The sequence below is a fragment of the Mustela putorius genome, unplaced genomic scaffold (assembly GCF_011764305.1).
Source record: "Mustela putorius furo isolate JIRA1106 unplaced genomic scaffold, ASM1176430v1.1 tig00000228_pilon_pilon_pilon, whole genome shotgun sequence".
Classification (NCBI taxonomy): domain Eukaryota; kingdom Metazoa; phylum Chordata; class Mammalia; order Carnivora; family Mustelidae; genus Mustela; species Mustela putorius.
In genome coordinates, this window is record NW_025421322.1 from 26,249,017 (window position 1) to 26,267,435 (window position 18,419).

The window sequence follows — 18,419 nt, forward strand, 5'->3', positions numbered from 1 at the left end:
CCCTCTGCTAGTGCTTTGTGCTCTGTCGCTCTCTTTCTCTCTCAAATGAATAAATAAAATCTTAAAAAAAAAAATACAGATTGCAGGACCCCACCACCAGAGTTTCAACAGGTCTTTTGAGCCCAAGAATTTGCAATTCTAACAAGTTACCAGGTGATGCTGATGTTGATGCTGCTGATCCACTAGCGCCAGATTTTGAGAACCCCGGGCCTGACCTCATTGCCTATTTGGCCGGAAACATACACCACTAGGTGGCACCAGAATACTTCTTATGAGGTAGCCTTCGGCCTTAGGGCCACTATTGAATGCAGACTTGAGGATTGGGCAAAAGGAACACTTACTAACTGGTTGGAATGTTGTAGCCTAGAGCCCGAGTTATTCCGTATATCTAAGAAAACAAACATATGTTGACTATATCAGAGCAGAGAAACTATAGGATTGTTAAGGTTACATTTTAAGATGAGCTCTTCCAGGAATGAGGACTAACCAACCGTATTATCTCCACTACCTTCGTTTTCAATTATGCAGGCGACTCATTTTCATTGACTGGTGATACATGTAGACCCCGTCACAAGACAGAAGTATACACCGCAGCTTTGTTAGTTATTATTCTAAGTTACTGAATCTTGATTTTGTTGTTGATTACATTTAAAAACCTCTCTAAAAAGGTTTACACATTCTGTTCACAAGCCTAGGTCATTTGGTCCTTCTGCTAGAGGGCTAACTGTGTTTGGGGCAGTTTTAGGAGCTGGAAAGGTGAAAATGTGCTTTCCGGTGAGAGGAAACTTCGGGCGCTTCTTTGCCTTGCCTCCCTCTTCTGGCTTTGCATCCTCACCCCATAAATTTCCAACCATCCCAGCACCTCCGGATTTTCTTTCTTCTACTGACTGTAACAACCTGAAAGTCGGGATGGTTTCTCTGAATGATGGAATGTGTGGGAATCATTGATTGCTGTGCTCTCCTGTTTGCTAAGCTCCCCTGTTCACAATGGGATGTCACTTTCTGAAATAGTAAATGAGTCGTCTTTCAGTTTTTGAAACAGAGTACGTATAGTATCTGAATACTGTCCGAGTTTCCAGGCTCTTGGGAATACTCTTTCTGTTGATTCTATTTTTTTTTATCTTTGGAGCAAAGGCGTGAGTTAGGTTTTAGTGACCTAATAGGGTATGATAATGACTAATACAGAAAAAATGGAGTTGAGATCACTCGATCAGACTTAAAAATTAGGCTAGCATTTTATCGTGTGTCTTTGATCATTGGGAAGAATTAAGGCTAGTTTAATGTTAGGCAAAGATGACAACTCAAGGCAGAATAGAGCAGACTTTAGAATTGATTTTGAAACATCAGTTTCCTTTTTAGAAAATAAAATTTTGTCTGGTGGTAAGCTGAAAGGAGCTTTTATTAGGTTGGTGATTCACAGTTGAAATCAGTTTGATTATTTTAGAGAGGATTATTTTTTTCATTCAGGCCTTTATCTTTTCTCTGTACTTTACAACTGAAATTATATATTTGTGTTTTACGTAAGTGTAAAGCGTTATTTATATACTGCAGCACTGTCCAATAAAAATCTAGGGGGAGGCACATGTGCAATTAAAATTTTTGTTATCCTCATTACAAAAGGTAAGAAAGAGAATTTAATTTTAGTAATAATTTTATTTAATCCCGTATATCTAAAATAAGACTTTAGCATATAATCAGTATAAAAATTGAGTTATTTTTCCTTTTCTTTTTTAATGTCTGCAAGTTCAGAGTCCTTCAGTCCATTTCAGTCTGGACCAGCCACATTTCATATGCTTAAAAGCCACATTTGGCAGCTGGCTGCTGTCGGAGATCGTGGCAAGTGTCAGTGGACAGCAAGAGTCTGTAAGGCAGTCATATCAACTAGCTTTGCAGCTTTTTAGTAGTTTTGGTGACTATTCAAATCAAACCACTTGGTAAAATGAGATAATACCATTTATTGAATTTTTTTTTTTTTTTTTTTTTTTTTTTTGGTACTTGTCACTCCCCTACCACTGGTATGATTGGTATTTCCAGTTTTCCCCCAAATTGTTTAACCAGCTTAAAATTACTTACTTTGGGGTATCCTGTTAATGTTCTATGCTGTTGGAAATGTCACATGCTGATTTGACTCCATTCCTACAGTACTTTTGATATTTTGTAGCTAATATGGTAAATTAGTTTCTTCTGGTATTGGGCCAGCCAGAAAGGTCAAGCCTCTTAACTTCAGCAGCCAGAATACTCTAGTTGCTGTAAACAATTAAGCCTGTCAGCAATTGACCTTGGAAATGCTAATTTGCTTGTCCCTGGGTTCTGCTTCCAGAGGCTTTCACTCTGCGGATGAGAGTTAAAAACTCGAAAGTACTAAAGTACTAGACAGAGCTCTGGGCTGGTGCCACCCACACCTTGCTTTTTGCTTCATTTTTTTGCCTGTGACCAAATTACAAGGGGAGTGTTCCTTGCAAGAATTTCTTCGAAGGCCTCATCAAATTCTGTCTACACTGACACAGAGGAAGCTTCCGTGACCTTTGGCTGTACCCTTCCCCATCCTTCTGCAGCACCATTGGCCATAGCGATGGTTGGTTAAGAATGATTTCATCACTCTTCCATGATACTTCTTAAATTTATTGAAAAAGGATATGGAAGGCAGCTTTTATCAACTTCCTTGGTTTTGTATTTGTTACGGCTGTTGTAGTGTCAGATCCTGAAGAGGGTAGCTGAAAAGGTAAGAAGCAAATGTTAGTTGGACAAGTTACACCCAGTGAGACATTACAGGCAGTGTTCAGTAGATGGAGGAGGAGCAGAGGGAATATTTATAAAACCCAGAGTTACTGTCTCTAAACTGGTGGTGGCAGCAGTGGCGGCGTTTGCTAGAAGACAAAGATGTAGCTTTCCCTTTTCTTTGGGTCAGTGCTCAGGCAAAGTGATTTTTCTCTCTTTACCATACAGTGCTGATTCAAAACAGTTTTTGAGTTTGGTTGGTTTTCGCTTTTTTTAGGTAATTGTTAGAGCTTTATGTAGATCCATCACCAATTATTTATTGGCCCATGTCCTCGAGAAGCTAATAATTGAGTTAACAGATACGACAAGTATATGTAAAGATAAGGAGAACTTCATAGTAGTAAATGAGATTATGAGCCTATTTAGCCCACTCATGGCTTTTTACATTATAACCTAGCCCCCTGATTTTATATCCAGTAGGCATAAGTCTTCTGTAAACTATACTTATTAAGCAACTTAATAATAGTGGACACAGTGCTTTCTGTGTGCCAGCCATGCTCTAAATGCCTTATGGGTATTCATTTAATTTTACAACAATGCTATAGGGTAGGTAGGTAACATAATTAATTACTGTTCAACATATGAGTACACTGAGCCTTGAGGTTGACCAAGGACTATGTACCATTCTCTGAAAGGGTTATTTTATCACAATAACCTATTTCAGATTGGAAATACACATTTTAATGATTTACTTCTTGTATATTCTCTAATATTCTTGTGTGACTTTTCCCTTTCAGTTGCACTAAGCTTTGAGATAAGTCCTCTTATCTACTTAAGTATTGCCTATGCCTCTGCTCATTGTAGAGACAGCCCTTTTGCTGAGCTCTGTCGCCATTGTACCTGAAAATGAGAGTTTCCCATTAAAACAGTCTGGAGATTTCATTCTGTGCTTATTCTCATTATTGACTTATAAGGTTCCCTTGCTGAGCTTACAAAAAAAAAAAAAAAAGAGTTTTGCCTATTTATAAATCTTGGTGACCATTGTCTCTAGATCATTCTTGTTTGATCATGTCTCAGGCCATGACCAAAGCATCTGGCATTTACTCTCTGCAAATAGTAGCTATTAATTTCTGTGCCATTTTAAACCATAGAGCATAGTTTACAAGAATGTTCATGATGTCACCAGCTACACCCCTCTTTACACTCGGTATATGCCAGTTGGAGAGACTGGATTTAGTTCCCAGAGTATGTGCCCTGTCAAGCCTCTTGGCTGTGTTCACATGACTTGCTCTCTGTGTTGACTGCTTAGAAGGCATTGATTCGTCTCTCAGGGGCAAGCTTAAGTATTTTCTTTTGTCTTCAGATACTCTCCCAACCAGACCAAACTGATGTCTTTGGTTTCTCTGTGTTGGCAAGCAGTCATCCTTCAAAACAGTAGAGTGCTTCTTTGCATTAATTATTTATAAAGTCTATATTCCTACCATTAGATATGGGAATTTGGAAAAGTCAGTTAAGCACATCCTATTTCCTGGTCAAATTTTGGCCTTCTGTCTGTTTCAGCTACCCAGTTCTGCCATAAACAATACTAAGTGAATGGGTGTTGACCAATTACAGGCTCTACTGACCCCCAGTTGAGACAACATTCTGTGATAGTCTTTCTTCCTGTATATGGATTGAAGAATGGGTTAAGTTTTACACAATCAAAAAGGCAGAAGTGATACCTGAAAATGAATTGTGGAGAAGACAGCAATGTTCTTGCAAATAACTTTTTTCCCCCTAATTCCTTAAATTACCGGTAAAAATTAATTTCTAGTTTCACATAAAAGAGCATAATGTGAGCCTTGACAGTGTCTGTATCAAGGTCCTATATCTATATCATGAAAATTCTTACTTATAAAGGTTTTTGAGTCCTACATGTCCATATCAAAGTGCATGTACTTAATTATATTTCAGTTTCCTTTCCCAGAGCCATTTATGTTTTTTGAAGTTAGTCCCACAAATATTTACTAAGTACCTATTATCTGACAAACACTATGCTAGAGATACAAAGACAGGAGGATACCCTCAACAAATTTCTAGATCTTGTTACAGATATTTTCTTTCTTAACAATCCCATGAAAGTGAAGTAAACATTTGGCAGATGAGATTGCTGAAGCTCAGGGGCGTTAAGGGATTTGCTTGAAGTCGCCAAGTTTATTTCGACTGGATGGTTCTCAAATCAAGACAGCTTCTGCTGTGTGCCCTGCGCATGCACACACGCACACACTCATTCTTGTGTATGTCCTCATGTCCTCTGCCAGTCCTAATTAATTGCCTTTATAGGTATTAGATTGATGCCATCAATAAAGGATCCCTCATTATGAGATGTGGTTACGCTGTTACGAAATTTATTTTGCAACTTAGGGTTTATCACCTTAAATTCACCTTAATGGGATTTTACTCGTGCTAACCTCGTTTCTTTTTAATCTCTTCTGGTTAATTACTCCTCTGATCTCCATTAGCTGTTTTATCCTTTTGTTTGGTGACTTTTTAAAGATACAGGCTGTTGAGATAAAATTCACATACCATATAATTCAGACTTTGAAGTTTATAACTTAGTGGTTTTTAATACAAATATAGATACTTGATATATTAAATTTTAGAACATCTTCATCACCTCTAAAAAAGAAAGCCTGTACTCTCTAGCTATCACCTGTCTGTCCCTCCCCATTCTCCTCAGCCCTGAAGGAGCCACTACTACTTCTTCCTCCACAGAATTGCCCATTCTGGACATTTACTGTAAATGTAATCATATGTGGCCTTTGTGACTGGCTTCAGTCACTTCACATGATGTTTTCAGGGTTCGTTTGTATTCTCTAGCATGTATCAGTACTTCATCCCTTTTTATGACCAGATAATAGTCTACTATGTGTGTATACCACATTTTATGTATGCATTCATCCATTGGTGAACATTGGATTATTATTGGTAATAGTTATCTGTATATTAAGAAACGCTGCTATGAACATGTGTGTATAAGTTGGTATCTCACTGTGGGTTTGATTTGCATTTCCCTGGTGACTAGTGATGTGAAGCATCTTAGCTTGTACTTATTGGCTGCTTATATCTCTTCTTTGGAGAAATGCCGATCAGATTCAATGCCCATTTTCAAACTGAGTTATTTCTGTTTATAGCTTTGAGTTGTAAGTGTTCTTTATATGGTCTAGATACAAGTTTATTATCAAATACATGATTTGCAGATTTTTTTTCCTATTCTTCGGATTATCTGTTTATTTTGTTGGTAGTTTCGAAGCACACAGGTTTTTAATTTTGATGAAGTCCAATTATCTCCTTTTTCTTTTGTTCCTTGTGGTTTAGGTATCAAACCTAAGGATCCATTTCCAAATCAAAGGTCATGCAAATTTATCCATATTTTCTTTTGGAGTTTCGTTCTTTTGCCTGTGGCTATCCAGTTGTCCCAGCACTATTCTTTCCCCCAGTGAATGCTCTTGGTACCTTGTTGCCAATCAGTAGACCATAGACACAGGTTTGTTTTTGGATTCTTAATTCTGTTCCATTGATGGAATTCTATATACCTCTCTTTATACCAGTACCACCCCTGTCTTGGCTGTTGCTTTGCAGTAAGTTTTGAAATCAGAAGGTATAGTCCTCAGAGTTTGTTCTTTTTAAAGATTGTTTTGGGTATTTGGGGTATCTTGTACCTCTGTATGAATTTTAGGATCAGCATGTCAATTTCTACAAAGAAGCTGGCTTCTGATAGGGTTGCATGGAATTACAGATCAATTTCGCTAGTGTTACGATCTTTACAATATTAGGTCTTTTGATCCGTGACCATAGGAGCTTTTTTACCTTTTATATATATATCTTTAATTTCTTTTAACAGTGTTTTCAGAGTATTAATATTACACTTTTGTAAATTTCAAAACATTTCACTTTTTTGATGCTTTGTAAATGTAATTGTTTTCTTAATTTTTTTAGATTGTTTATTAGAAAATACCCTTGACTTTTATGTTGATCTTATATCTTGCAATCTTGCTGAACTCGTTTAATAGTTCTAAATATGTTTTTGGTGGATTCCTAGCATTTTCTATATACAACATTGTGTCATCTGAGGGTAGGTACAGTTTTATTTCTTTATTTCCAATCCTTTTGCATTAGTTTATTTTTCTTGCCTAATTACCCTGGCTAGAACCTGCAGTATGGTTAACTAGACACGGCAAGAATGGACACCCTTATTTTGCTCCTGATCTTAGGGCACAAGCATCCTGTCTTTTTACTAAGCATAACGTTTGCCAGAAAAATCCCTTCTGCCTGCAGTGTCCATCTAGCACCGTCTACTGAGAAAGTGTAACGTTATGCTCACTGTAAGAAATGCTTAAAGCACTTTCATCCATTATCACAGAGATGTATTAAAAAGTGAATTTTAAGTTGAAAAGCAATAAATTGAGTACCTGGTACAGCACACAAATAAGCAAGTGGACTGTTGCTTTAAAGGTGCTGTGAAAGAAACCTGTGTCAGGAAACAGTGGGGGGGCACCATGGGGTTAGTCCATTCTAGCGAGGAGCTTTGAGGAGAACTTTCATACAGGGGACATTGACAAAAAGATGAGTATTTCCTGTGGAGTGGGACAGGGTATTTTTGAGGGAAGCAAAGGCGAGAAGAGGTGTGAAGATCTGTGGAGCTCTGCAGGTTTTACCCCCCTTGCAGGCTAACAAGTTAGCTGGTCACAGCTTCATGAGCGCCACCAAAAGATAGGAGACTCCTGGGTCACAGTCTTTCTTGTTGCTTCATATCGAGTAGGTTTGTGTTTCCAGAGGTTCGCCTTGCTGTCCCCCACCCAAATCTTTACCGGGCTGGTATGGCAGGGCCCAGGGTGATCTGCAGTCTGTGTCCACCTGAGGACCCTCGAGCTCAGGGAACCCAGATTTTTATAATGGGCAATAAATGTCCCCACTCTCTGGCTCTGGAAGAAGACATCGTCTTTTTTACACGTGCCTCTGCTCTGGAGGGAGACATTATTTCAAGCTTCCAGAGCTCTGTTCATGGTACGGACATCCTTGAAAAGATCATCTACAACAAAAGGGCAGTTAACGCCTCCGCTTGCAAGATGCACAGAGATGTGTGAGACCCCTAAAGAGTTGATTGCCAACACCTGACAGAGTCAGGTAGCTGCGAGCGGTTCATATTGAAGATCAGCTTTGATTTGGGCCTTTCTCATTTTTAGCACCACGTCTTCCAGCTCCAGCACTTCGAGATGCAGTGCATTTCTCAGTCAGCAAGGCTGTGGCTGCTGCTGGCTTCGCCCCTGTCTTTCCCTTTTGACCAGTTAGGACAATGCAGTGCTTTGGTTGGCTGGGCAGAGTGACAAGGATGTTAGAAACCAGTTCTGGAATCAGGTAACCTGGGTTCAAACCCAGCTCAGGCAGTTATCGGCATTCTGATTTTAAGGAAATTTTGGTTTCTTCATTTATAAAATGTGGATAATATCGTAAAATAGCAAGTGATATCTAATGAGTATTGAACTGTGTACCCACACGTCTTCCTGACTTCCAGCTTATTTAGGGTTGTTGTAAGAATTAAATAATAGGTATAAAATGTTCTCCGCTATGCTTAGCACGTAGTATTCACATTTAATTGCTCAGTTATTTTGTTAATAATTATTTGGGCCATTTGCAGGTGAGAGATGGATCCTTAAGAGGTATAGAATCATGAACTAAAATCTTGAATCTAGAACTAAATCTTGGTGTAGATTTAGTATTTTACAGTTAGTATTGTATAGATAGCCGTGAGTTAAAATTCAAGTTCTACTCTCTCCTAGCTGTGTCCGTACGAACCAATTATTTCAGTTCTTTGAGCTCCCTTTTCACTGCATGTAAAGTACGGACAGTATCTTCTTTTCAGGGTTGTTCCTATTTTGAAACAGTTTATGTGCTTTGTATACAGGGTTTACCTCTTACCTTGACTGGTCAGCCTATAAACACTTGGCTTTGGTCATAAAGAGAATTTGTGGAAAACCAACTTAAAGTGTAAACCTCAGGGTGGGGATGGGACAGGGCACCAAGAGTGTGTAGGGAAGGGTGGGCATTATCTCCCTAATAGGAAAAAAGTGACATTTATGATAGATTTAAGAAGCAGAAATGTGTTCTAATTTGAGAAAATTATTATAGGATTTAATTTCAAGCAAAGAGGATCGGAGTTCCTATGGGACAGTCTAAAATAGACATTTAAACCAGTTAACAAAGAGAGATTATGTAATGTGTTACATAGAAGATGCAGTTTTTGTCAGTGTTCTCTGTTCTCTTGAAATAGAATCTTCCAGAATTTTTTGGTAGTTTTGGAATTTCTCAAGTTTGAAAGAATTAACCTGTATCTGCCTTTTCTTTGTTTTCTCAGTGCCAAACTTATGAGAGTATCTGGATCTTAACTTCAACTTAATAATAATGAAATTGACAGTGTTGTTATCTGTAACTTGTTTCTAATTTTATAGTTTCCAGAGTGCACTGTGCACCTGTGTTTAGATACTTAATAATTGCAAAGTAGAATACCAAATAGTTGTTGCTATAAGAAACTCTGCTGGTTTCACACATCAAATTCCTGTAATACCTAGAAAGCTCTTAGACCCAAATCATGTGAGAGATGATTAGGCAGGGTCTAAGAGGTATCTCAAATGCTCAGCTATGAAGCAGTTTCTTCCTTTTTCCTCTTTTATTTTTTGGCTTACTGATCATATGTTCCAGTAATTTACTTTTCACTCAGATGTTTAACAAGTATTTATATATTCACACCAAGGATACTGGTTTTGCTTCTCACCCTTACCACTTTTGGCCATATCGTCAGTGGGGGAACCTGTCAAAATACAAGCATAATTCTTTACATGATCTGCCCCACAAATTTTAATGTAGTTATAGCACAGTGAGAGCAAGTGACTGCTATGTGAACAGAGATTTTAATATACTTTTGTTCTATATTTAATGGTTTGGGTTGGTCCCAGTGCATACCATGGGAAGAGATTTCTCAAAAGAACCTTGAGGAAATATATTTGATTTCATCTGTTAGAGTTTAACAGGTGACTGATTTAGCTTCTCTTTTTCATTGAGAACACATTTTAAATCTAGACCTGGAAAAGAAAAGAAATGAAGTGTAAAATATAGGACAGGTGCCTATACATTTATTACAGATACTGTGTATTTCTCATGTGCTATAGTAACTGTTCTCCAGGAATGGCTCCTCTCAAGTCCCCCCATCTCTGTCTTTGGATGGTATTCCTCACCTCAAGATATGGAGCTTATTGGGGTAAGTTGTTAAGTACCAGTCAGTGAAATTGGTACTGGGAATGGGATTTCAACCATGATGACGTATGCTCATATTGCCGTGAAAGAAACTACCTTAACACTTAATGTTTTAAAACCACAAACTTGTTTTTTGTTTTTTGTTTTTTTCTACTATCTAATGATTCTGTGGTTTGACTGAACTGGGCTGGGAGGCTCTTCCACTCCAAGTGATATCAATTAAGATGGTGGCCATTTGGGGGACTCGCCTGTTGAAACTCGCAGGGTCGCTCACTTACATGGTTGGCAGCTGGTTCTGATTGTTGACCGGATACTCAGCTGGAATTGTTGATGAGAGCCTGAGGATTGGGCTTCATATAGCCTTTCTTTGTGGTTTGGGTTCCTCCCAGTGTAGTAACTGTATTAAGACGAAGAAAGCAGAAACTGCCAGACCTGTTAAAACTTGGGCTCAGAAGTTCCAGAATATCACTTCCAATGTGTTCAGTTACTCAAATCCATCACAGGGCTAGCCTCAGTTCATGCATAAAGAAAATAGAGTCTATCTCTCACTGAGGTGGTAGCATTCATATAGAGATCGAAGAATTAATACTACCTGAACTAAGTATTGGGTATACAGTGGTGACTAAAATAGACATGGGGGCTGGGGACTGAACAGAACCTGGAGAGAATTAGGAAAGGATCAGAATGGGGTAGTAGGCTCTCATAAGTCAAATTAAGGAGTTTGGACTTTAGGACAGTGAGAACCTATTAAAAAGTTTTAAAAATAGGGATAAGATGGTTTCTATTTTGCACGAATTCTGTGGCTGTGATATGGAGAATGGCTTGCTAGGAATGAGTGTAGAGTTATAAGGCCACCCAGTTAGGAGGCTGTTGCAGTCAGTCCTCTGGCATTAGATGATAGTGACTTGGGCTTAGAGGAGGAAGGTGACATGGGTGTTGACAAGTAGTCAGATTCCTTTTTTTTTTTTTTTTTAAGATTTTAGTATTTATTAGAGTATGCGAGTGCATGCACACAAGCAGGGAGAGGGGCAGAGGGAGAAGGAGAAAGAGAATCTCAAGCAGACTCCCCACTGAGCACAGAGTCTGACAGGGGGCTTGATCTCACGACCCTGAGATCATGACCTGTGCTGAAATCAAGAATCAGTTGCTTAACCGACTGAGCCATCCAGGCATCCTGAGTTGTCAGATTCTTTTTTTAAAATTAAAAAAAATTTTTTTTTTTTTTTTATTTGAGAGGGAGAGAGCAAGAGAGCACAGGCAGGGAAGGAGCATAGGGAGAGGGAGAAGTAGGCTCCCCACTGAGCAGGGAGCCTGATGCCGGGCTTGATTCCAGGACTCTGGGATTGTGACCTGAGCTGAAGGCAGACGCTTAACCTACTGAGCCACCCAAGCACCCCAAGTAGTCAGATTCTTAAGAGACAAAGGAGAAATAATTAATGCAACTCTATTATTGATTATGAAGGTTGAGGGAAAGGGAAGAAATCAGTGATGGTATTCAAATTTCTGTCTTATGCAACCATGTTACTAGAGGCTCCCACTGTCCACCATCCATTTACTTACTCTTTTGGCCCAAGTTATATTTAAGACAGTTTCACAATTATTAACCTCTGCCTCCGTGACAAACAACTTCACCAGCTAGTATGCAGTGCTTAGGTACAGGTCTTTGTACCTCTAGTCTTACAGTTTTCACTCAAAACTCTGTGTAAAGTTACTTAGGTCAGTGAGTTCACTCTTTAGTGAGATTAATTTAAACATTTGTAATGCAGTTAAATTCCTTTGTCATAGTCTGCCTTCCGTCCTCCATCTCCTGGCCCCTGATTGTTGCTTTATTGTTCTTATTGTTTTGTATACCTGTTAAAGTCCTTTGTGAGTTAAATTTATATGGGCTTTGACACTTTACAATCTCTTTTTGAAAATGTGTCCTGTACTGAGGACAGGCTGTGATGTCTGCTGGCAGCAGTGTTGGAAGCGTAAGGCTGAGACCAGGACTATGAATGAGGTCATGGCCAGGTTTCTAGCTCAGCAATCAGGTTTCATGAATCTTGTGTTTTTAGAGGTCAGGAATAGCCTTTATATTTAGGGACTTCCATTAGTCACGGGTTGGGGTTTAGAGGATTAGTAGATTTCAGGTATCAGGTAAAAAGTTGTCTCATTGTATCGGGACAGAGAGAGTGGAATTTAAGTGATGGCGAATGGAATCCACAAGGAAGGGCCGTATTAGGCTCACATGTTACACGTCCAATAGGTAGCAGCGGTGAGTTCTGGAACAGAACTTAGATTATGCTTAGAGTTTGTAGGAACTTGAAGGAAAGGATTTTTCGCTTTGAGCCTCCTGCAGAAATGTTTCTCAAACATCATTCCTCAACTGCCTGCCTTAGAAACATCTGGGGGGCTTATTTAAAAATTGCAGAATCAGAGCTTCTGGAAGCAGAGCCCAAGAATCAGCATTTTAAACAAACATCTCAAGTAATTCTGGTCCATTCAGAAGTTCGAGAACCCTTGCCTCTATAGTGAGCGGTGAAGTGCCTTGCACCAAGTAGGTGTACCCTTGTGTATTTACTAAATTGAATTGCATGTACATTTGTTCTGATAACTTCTAAGTAGTACTCAGCAAGTAACATTAATAATACCTAATGCTTACTGAGTGTGCATTCTGTGTTGCCCTCTGTGCTAAGTGGCATTTGTCAATTAGCTCATTTAATTTGTATGAAGAAGATCCTATTATTCTTTCTTAACAGAAGATTGATAGAAAAACAAAGTTTAGAACGTTTAGATAACTTGCCCAAGATCACAAAATGTTCTTCAGTAGTAGGTGCAGAATTCAAAGCCATGCATTCCGCCTCCCAAGTCCGTGTTATTTATGACATTGTGGAATCTTTGCCTTTGGGGGTTCATGCTCTGCATCCCCATAGTTTTGGAGATAAATGAGCCAATCTTAGAATAAGGCGCTTAAAAATCACACTACCATTGAAGTGCTTCTGCAACTAAAAGTTTGTGTGTGTTCAGATTTTACTGTGTTTAGCTCTGTAGGGAGTACAGGGAGGCATGTTTCTTAAAACAATTTTTTAAAAAGGTTTTATTGATTTATTTGACAGAGACACAGTGAGAGAGGGAACACAGCAGAGGGAGTGGGAGAGGGAGAAGCAGGCTTCCCTCCAAGCTGGGAACCTGATGTGGGGCTTGATCCTAGCACCCTGGGATCATGACCTGAGCCGAAGGCAGATGCTTAACGACTGAGCCACCTAGGCACCCCCTTAAAACAATTTAAAAATATTAAAAATAGATAAAACATGTCAAGAAAATTTGCAGTGTCACATTACTGTAAAGCTACAGTACCATAGAGCATAAGGGTAAGAGCAGAGATTTATAGACCTTAAACTTGAAATGGCCTCTTCAGGTCATGTACTCCAGCTCCTTTTTACAGAAGAAGGGAACTGAGCCCCAGGAAACTCAAAATCTCTAAGCAATATCATCAGCCACAGATGTCCTGATTCAGTCCAAACCGTTTCCTCTTTCATTCTGCTGCTTTCTTAAGTCTCTTTATGAAACAGTTAAAACTTATAACCAGAATTATTTTAAAAATCCATTCCATTTAGATGAACCTAATTAAAAGTTGTACAGATACTCACTAGAGGATGACAGTTTGCAGCTGAAATTAGAAGCAAATCTATTCTGGTAAATTTGGAAGGAATGTTGGGTGCCGTTGCAAAAAATAGATGTGAGTAAATGACTTAGGGTATTTAAGTAGAAAAGTTTGTTTTGAAACAAAGGCTTTTGTAGAATGCATTATTTATGGGACCTTACATTCAGTTTTGGTTTTCTAGCTTTTTAAAAGGCCTAAAATAATTCAAGAGTATAAAAATAGGAAAACAGCTGGTTGAGTTCTAGATTTGTTGAAAACGTGGATTTAAAGTAGCAGTTTCTCTTTGTCTTAGAATTCTGTGAATTCAGAAAGAATCTCAGAGAAAAGGCAATTTAGGATCTTAACTTTAGAGCATACATTAAAATAGTGGATCTCAAATTTTGCCATGCTTCAGAATCACCTGGAGGGCTTGTTAAAACACAGATTGCTGTTCCCCATCCCAGAGTTTCAGATCCACTTGTTTGGTGGAGGGCCTGAGAGCTTGCATTTCTACCAAGTTCCCAGGTGGTGCTAATGCACCTGGTCCGGTGACCACACTTTGAGAACTAGTGGGTTGGAGAAAACAAATTATAATAAAAAGCAATCATAATTTTGTGAGGTAATTATAGACTGAAAGCTGGTTGCTTTGATATCTGCTACATAAAAAATTTCTGTTGACTCATGTTTTCATATTTTACAGTAATAGTAAAACCATAATGATGACACTGAGAGACTTTATGATATTTGAAGTCTCTTCTGAGTCATTATGATAAGATGAAATTATATCAAATGTGGCCTGTGTTATGTGGTAGAATGTGCTTTTTGGGATAATAATAGTTGTCTGGAAATTAGGAATCCGTGTGTGGAATACTTTCGGGTAGCTCTCCAGTTACCGCCATACTCACCAACACTTGATATGGGCAGTCTTCTTAACTTCAGCTATTCTAATAAATACGTGGTGGTATCTTACGGTGTTTTAATTTGCATTTCCCTGCTGACCAGTAATGTTGAATACCTTTTCCTGAGCTTCTTTGGCATTGACCTCTTTGGTGAAGCATCTACCCAAATCTTGTTCTGTTTGTTACAGCTTTTTATTATTCAGTTTTGAGAATATGAGTAACTTTATATTTTCTGAATATAGTTTTTTATGAGATATATGGTTTGTGAGTATTTTCTCCCACTCTGTGCTCTTAACAGTTATTTGGAGGGACAGACGTTTTTGATTTTGATAATCTCCAATTTATCAGTTTATTCTTCTACAGCTTGTGCTTTATTGTTGTATTTAAGAACTCTTCTTAACCCAAGATCTCAAAGGTCTGCTTTGTAATTTTTTCTAGAAGTTTTATAGTTTTAGATTTCACATTTAGGCTTATGATCCATTCTGACTAAATGTTTGTATTTGGCTCGAGGTATAGATCAAAGGTGTTCTGTTTTATGCAGATTGCCAGTTGTACCAGCAACTTGTTGAAAAGACTATTCGTTCTTGACTGAATTGCCTCAGCTCCTTTGTTAAATCAGTCATCCATATACAACTGTTTGTATTGCTGGACTCTGTTGTAGTCTGTTGATCTGTTTGCGTGTCTGTATCCCAGTACCTCCCTATTTGGATTACTGAAGCTTTATGGTAAGTCTTGAAATTGGGTAGTGTTGGGCCTCCAACTTTCTCTTTTTGAAGGTTGTTTTGGCTATTCTAGGTCCTTTGCATTTTCAATATGAATTTTAGAATCTGTGCCAAAGATTCTTTGAAATCTATGAAAAAGAGGTCATAGAATTTTGATTGGTGTTGTGTGCCCTGCAACCTGAAAACTCCCTCAAGATGGCTGGGGGGGGGGGTGCACAATCACAGGTTTCATCTCATATTTCCTATCATCCTGATTCCTTTTCCTTGGATGACTTCTAGCATCTTGCAAACTGTTATTTATTTATATATTTTCAGTTTGAATTTTTTGTTAGGCAGGAGAATAAATTTGGTCCCTGTTACTCAGTCTTGGCCAGAAATGGACATACGATGGTAGGTTTTTTGATAAACAAGAGAGTACCCTCAGATTTGCTCTTGAGTCCTGGTTACGACCTGGAAGAAGGACTGGAGGGAGAAGAGGGTGAAAAAGGAAGTCACTGAAGAAGCAAAGCAGTAATCTGAGGAAGACGAAGTAAGGATTGAAATTCAGGCAGCTGTAGTTGGAAAGGGAGGAAAGGACAGAATAGTCGACTTGAGTGGGCCGAATTGATAGAACCTGTGGAGGGTGTGGAGTGGTGTGGAGGATGCCAGGATGGGGGTCTGAAGTGACTTCAGGGTTTGGGTTTTGCCTGTTGTTCAGTTCACTTTGGCTGCGGAGACTGGGTGCCTGGATGTGGGATGTGATTGATTGGAACCTCCCATTTTATAAATAGTACCGTAGTGTTACAGAACCAGTTCCTTACTCATTGAATATTAATAGTTCTTTATCTCTTAACTTCCTAGTTCATTGTAAGTGTCATCCAGAAACAGATACTAGTGGGTGATGATTGCCATTACAGAAGTAGTTTACTTTCCCCAACAGAGTTCTCTGAGCTGTTTCTAGTAGATTTAAGTGTTTATGGATCATTATTTCTTTGTTAGAGAGGAAAGAGATGTTTTGAAGAAGACAAGGAAAACAGTTTTGGGAGTCACTACTGATTTAAGTCAGTTAAGGTTATGAAAATAAAACATCTTAGAAATGATAAGATACGTAATGAAAAAAGAATTATAAGTTCTCAAGAACACATGCTGTTTGTAGGTGCAAAAATAAGGAAATATGCTGTGTCAGATGGAATAGTTATTACAGTGGTTTTGGTAAGTTATGGTAGATTTATTTTCGGGGGCTGTCAGTGATTTAAGTTTTAACAGATTGATTTGCCATAGTTTTTGTGAAATCAAATTTATTTATTTTTATTTGAGTATAGTTGACACTGTTAATTAGTCTCAGATGTAGAGCAAAGTAACTTGACACATTTTACATTACACCATGTTCACTGCAAATCAAGTTTATTTTACTTTTCCGAAAATAACAAACATAGAAATTATCCTCTGACAGGAATGGGATATACAGTTGTTCTCTCCTGTTGTGATTGTGCCTCTTACTCTTTCCTTAAAGAAATGTTTCTCAGAACAAACTACTTTAGACTAACATTTGGGAAATAAGTAACAGAGATTACAGTTCCTGTCATCATAGGTCTTATAATTTAATGAACTTCTTACCAGATTCCCAAGCTTATTTTTATAATATTTTATTTTAAAGTAGGCTCCATGAGCCCAGGGGCAGGGCTCAAACTCACGACCCTGAGATCAAGACCTGAGCTGAACTCAAGAGTTGGACGCTTAACTGACTGAGCCACCCAGGCGCCTCTCTCAAACTTAGTTTTATATTTTTTGAGGACTTAATTTCTGTTTAATTAAAGTCTTTCATTAACTTTCTATTTTAAAGTAGGGTGACCCCATTTGAAATTTTTTCCTGGTATAAATTTATTCAAAATGAGTACAGAGATAGGCTGGTCTAAGGCAGTTGCTGTCTGTGTGCAAGCGAAAGATCATTAACCTTTTTTTTAGTAGCAATCTCATTTATGATTGATTACCCTAGTTCCTCTTCATCTCCTGTTCCCCTTTTTTAATTGTGGTGACTTCCCTGGTACAGTAGGGATACTTTTTAGTCTAATGCGAATAGATCTTATGAAGGCATTTGGCAAAGTCTTAGGACATGGAGAAATGGGTTATGCCCAGAGTGTGATAATTGTTGAGATATTTAGGAGAATGGACTCTGTTACTTAATAGACCCCAATTTGAATGTTCCCTCTACAGCTTATTGGCTTTATAACCTTGGTTCAGGATATTTAGCCTCTCTGAGTCCTTTTTTTTGTTCCATCAAATGGGGATAATGATGGTGTCTTTTTCACAGAGTTATAAGGATTGAATGAAATGATGTGTATAAATTTCTTAGCATAGTGTCTGGCACATAGTGCTTCGTAAATGTTATTTAATTTCTTGAAAGAAAACTAGTAATCAACACATGATCGCAACGGTACACATGTAATTATAGTGTTGTCATAGCCTTCTCTGGTTAACCCATGACTGTAATTGTTTTTAATTTCTGGAGTCCTTCTGTAAAAGGGACACCAGCAAATGAACCACATTTAGGTGAAGGCAGGTCAGCTACACTGAATGAACTTGATGATCGTTCTTTATCCTGGAGAAACAAAGACTCACAGGTAGGAAATATTTAAATAAGAGCCACCTTCAGATCTTTGAAAAACTGTGGTCTGGGAGAGTTGCTTGTTTCTGTGTGGCTCACTAAGTAGCTCTTCTGCAGCTCTGCTGTTGAGGGCCAGGGGCAAGTCCCACTTCTGATATTGGGGCATGACTTCGGTGGAATCACTTAACGTCTCTGAGCCTCAGTTTCCTCACCATATAAAATGGAGAGTAAAATCACTATATGGAGGTTATGAGGTGTAGATAAGTTAATGTGCGTGAGAGAGCAGTTCAGATTTATTGTTGTCATTGCCTAGAATTATTCCAGGGTGGTGATGAATCAGCTCTCTCTTTGGAAGGGCTCTAATAATTAGAGCTGTTTGGCAGAGAACGAGCTTTCCCACCATACCAAGAGCCAAACAAAGGCAAGATAGTCATATCTGGTCTTTTTAGACATTTTTACATGGAGTGGAAATTTGTATGAGCTGTTTGAGAAAAGGCGTAGGGTTTACCTTGTGCGCTACACTGTCTAGGTCACCCAGCAGAGTGCCAGGCATATGGTCTGTGCTTGGTAAACATTTAGTCAGT

At 38.5% G+C, this 18,419-nt stretch overlaps 1 protein-coding gene across 4 annotated transcripts in view; it reads left to right on the forward strand.

Annotated features, from left to right (window-relative positions):
- The window catches only part of NSMCE2 (NSE2 (MMS21) homolog, SMC5-SMC6 complex SUMO ligase), a 213,118-nt gene that overhangs the window by 8,944 nt on the left and 185,755 nt on the right, over positions 1-18,419 (forward strand). The window contains exon 1 of one of the 4 annotated variants that reach the window (XM_004743547.2): positions 6,340-6,358. The exons of the other annotated variants lie outside the window; for them this stretch is intronic. The gene's annotated coding sequence lies outside the window, so the exon portion shown is untranslated. Of the gene's footprint in view, positions 1-6,339; positions 6,359-18,419 lie in introns of those variants that run through there. 4 annotated transcript variants of the gene reach the window in all.